This window comes from Mus musculus, chromosome 13, assembly GCF_000001635.26.
Source record: "Mus musculus strain C57BL/6J chromosome 13, GRCm38.p6 C57BL/6J".
Classification (NCBI taxonomy): domain Eukaryota; kingdom Metazoa; phylum Chordata; class Mammalia; order Rodentia; family Muridae; genus Mus; species Mus musculus.
The window spans coordinates 102602081-102605646 of record NC_000079.6 but is presented as its reverse complement, the minus strand read 5'-3'; the positions used below and the strand labels follow the sequence as shown (position 1 = coordinate 102605646).

Here is a 3566-nt window from a genome sequence, read left to right as displayed (position 1 = left end):
ACAGGTCTAGCTTGAAGATGGAGCTGAGTGATGTGGTCTCCCTGCGGCACAGACACAAGAAAGAAGGAGAGACTAGCTGAGATCATGGCATGTGGGTCTGTAGGTAAGTCAGCTAAGGGAGGTTCACTCTGCACTGTACATATGAACTGTGCCCCTGCCTTGGTCTCTGGGGCTACTCTGATACCTGCAACTTCACTGCCCTACCATCTGAGTAAGAAAAGGCTCTGGGAAACTCCAGGATTCTCTGTCTGGGACTCTGCTGAGATGATGAGTAGTCTCCTTAGGCTCTTCGACTTTAAGTTCCTCATTGTCTGGCCTTCTACTCCCAAATCCCAAAGGGTTTGCAGACCAAGCCTTCTTGTTCCAAATCCAAGAGGGTTTGCAGACTGAGCCTTCTTGTCTGAGCTGCCCTCAAAGGTAAGGGACTTTAATACAACTGTCGGCTCTGGAATTCTCCAGCCATAAGAAACCCTGGGAGGAATGGCTTTATTGTGGGAACTAGAGTATCCTATGGGACTCTGGGCTCACTGGCCACTTCAGGCAAGTGTCTACTTCTTGGGTTTAGCTGGCCTGGTGGGCACTGGCTAAGAAGGGAGTAATTCATTCAATGGATGCAGGACCGGAGTCTCTCCTAAGGGCCACTCCCTTTTGGGACCATATTTGAGGACCTGGTAAAGGCTACTCTATTCCTTTGAGATGATTGTCTACAGAAGGACAATTCTAGCTAGCACTGAAGCTAAACTCCAGTAGCCCAGTGTGGTATCTCTGGACACACCCTCCAGCAATCCATCATGTCCTCTCCATCCCTGAGCTGCTGGCCCTACAGATGACTCAGTATGTCCCAGGGTGGCCCAACAGTAGCTCCAGACTTTGCTTCTTGAGCTTCAGAGCCAGCCAAAGCTAATGATAGCGGAGTTCCTGAAGCCAGTCCAGGCATGCCCCTGCCTACGTTCTCCAGATACTGGAAGCATCTGAAGAGCTGGTGGGCCACCTCAGGCTGAGGCCTGGTCTCTGACCGCCTGGGATTCTCCTGGCTAACAACCTGATCTTCCTCCCATTTTACTGCTCTGAACTGCTCTTGTTCCAGAGCATCTGGGGACTGGTATTGCCAGCATCTTTCATATCTCCTGCAACTGCACTGGACTCTTAGGTCCCTTTCCTGGGCTCCGTACACACCTGTGGAGTCCAGAGGCTGAGATGTTTGGGGGTCCTTGGAGGGATCCTGACCAAGAACCAGCATAGGCCAGCCAAGGGGAGGAAGTTGAGAAAATGAAATAGAAGGGGTAATGGCTTTTTCATGAAACTTTCAAAATTAGTTTGTCACTGTCTTCCCCAAAGCACCTCAAATTTATATTGGGTTTGTAATAAAACTATAGGTTAATTTGGAAAAAAAATCAGCATAATACTGAGTTTTCTAATTTCTGACCATGCTAGAGAGTGCCATTTATTTAGGCATTTCTCTAGCTCTTCTTTAAAATCAATTGTAATCATTTTCATTGTTTGTACTTGGAGACTACAATATAATATTAATCTTGTAAGAACTTGCCAAATTCACTTGTAAGATGCAGGCTATAGTAGTTTTTTTTTTTTTTTTTTTTTTTTTTTCTAGAAAAGATGAAATAGGTAAAAATAGTTTCTGGCCACATAAGCAGATTTATTTGTAGTTCTCCATTATGAATGCCTTTCTTTTACCACCTTATCGCACTGGCTGCATCCTTGAATGCAGGAGGTAACAGGGATATCCTTTCCCTGTGCTCAGCTTTGGGAAGAAAGTTTTATTCTTTCAATATTGAGTGTGCTCTCAGCTGTAGATTTCTATAGATAGCTGCTACTGTAAAGTTCTTTACAAGTTTACCTAGAGTTTAAGGTAAATGGATGTGGAACTTTACCTGTTCTATCTCTGTAGCTGTTGAGATGATGGAGCTCTTCGGTGTTTGCCTGTTGGTTTGGAGATTATTACAATGATTGGTTTTTGGAGGATTCTATGTGATTCTGGGATATGACTCACAGGGTGCTAATACACTGTCATGCTAATTCCTGTCATGCTAGTTTAGCTCGCTAAGGATTTTTGCGTCGAGGTAATGGTATTAGGAGAACATTGCTCTGTAGTTCTCTTATAAATACCTGATAACATGGAATAATGATAATAATGAGTCTCAGATCAAAATAATATGGAGTTTTCTTCTTTATATTATTGATTCCACTTATTTCTGAAGTTTACATATAATTATATAAAATGTTACTTGTTAAAAATCCTTTTTGTTTTCCTATTTATATTACATGATCAATTTTCTCTCTCTCTCTTTCTTTCTCTCTCTCTCTCTCTTTCTTAAGGGCTTATCTTGAATTAACTAAACACAAAGGGTGCTTTGCTTTAAATGTTTTTCTCTTTCCCTACTTTCCTCACCTTTCCCCAACTTCTTCCCCCAACCCCACCCCTGTCAGTTTCTCTGTTTTCCCCTTTTTCCAGAAACATGATTCAGCCATGTGATAATCTCTCATCTTAGCAACCAGTTTGCTTTCAAACTAATATTATCTTTCAGACTTGTGGTAGCTTGAATAGGGATGGCTCCCAATAGTCTCATGTATTTGAATGCTAGTCCATAGGGAGTGGCACTAAATTAGGACATGTGGCCTTATTGGAGGAAGTGTGTCATTGTGGAGGTGGGCTTTGAGGTCATATATGTTCAAGCTATGCCTACTGTGGTACACAATCTCCTGCTGCCTGTGGATCAAGATATAGAACTCTCAGCTCTTTCTCCAGCACCATGTCTGGAGAAACTGCTATATGTCCTATAGTGATTATAATGGACTAACCCTCTGGAACTGCATGTAAGGCAGCCCCAATGAAATGTTTTCCTTTATAAAAGTTCCCTCAGTCTTGGTGTGTTTTCACAGCAATAAAACCCAAACTAAGATAAGACTTGTTCAGAAAGAAGGAAATTTTTTCCCCCTGACAATACAGGTTCTACAGGTAAAAGTACTTGCATAAAAGAAATAAATCCCATTTTAAGTTATTTCTATGATATTGCTAAGACAGCAAAGTCAGCTCATTGAACTCCTTTCCACAGAAAGAGGACAAGGTGCTGTTCTGAATGGTTACTCCATCAACTGTGATTATGTGCTCTGATTATGTGCATCTTGCTCTGATGCTCAACAGCAAGGTTTGCTGACCGGGATGGAGAGTTAGTGTGCTACTATCTTCTCCTATGTAAAATTGTAAATGAGCTCATGTTTTAAAAAGTCTACTTCTGTCTGAACCTCTCTTTGTCTTTTTGGATGTTAAAAGCAGGACCCTCTGTAACTCCTTCCATGAGTGTTTTGTTCCCAATTCTAAGAAGGGGCAAAGTGTCCACACTTTGGTCTTCATTCTTCTTGAGTTTCATGTGTTTTGCAACTTGTACCTTATATCTTGGGTATTCTAAGTTTCTGGGCTAATATCCACTTATCAGTGAGTACATATCATGTGAGTTCTTTTGTGATTGGATTACCTCAGTCAGGATGATACCCCCCAGGTCCATCCATTTGCCTAGGAATTTCATAAATTCATTCTTTTTAATAGCTGA

General features: G+C 41.9%; 1 pseudogene; it reads right to left on the bottom strand.

Annotated features, from left to right (window-relative positions):
* Positions 1-200: 200 nt before the first annotated feature.
* On the bottom strand, positions 201-1240 carry Gm47014 (annotated as a pseudogene).
* Between the last annotated feature and the right edge of the window lie 2326 nt (positions 1241-3566).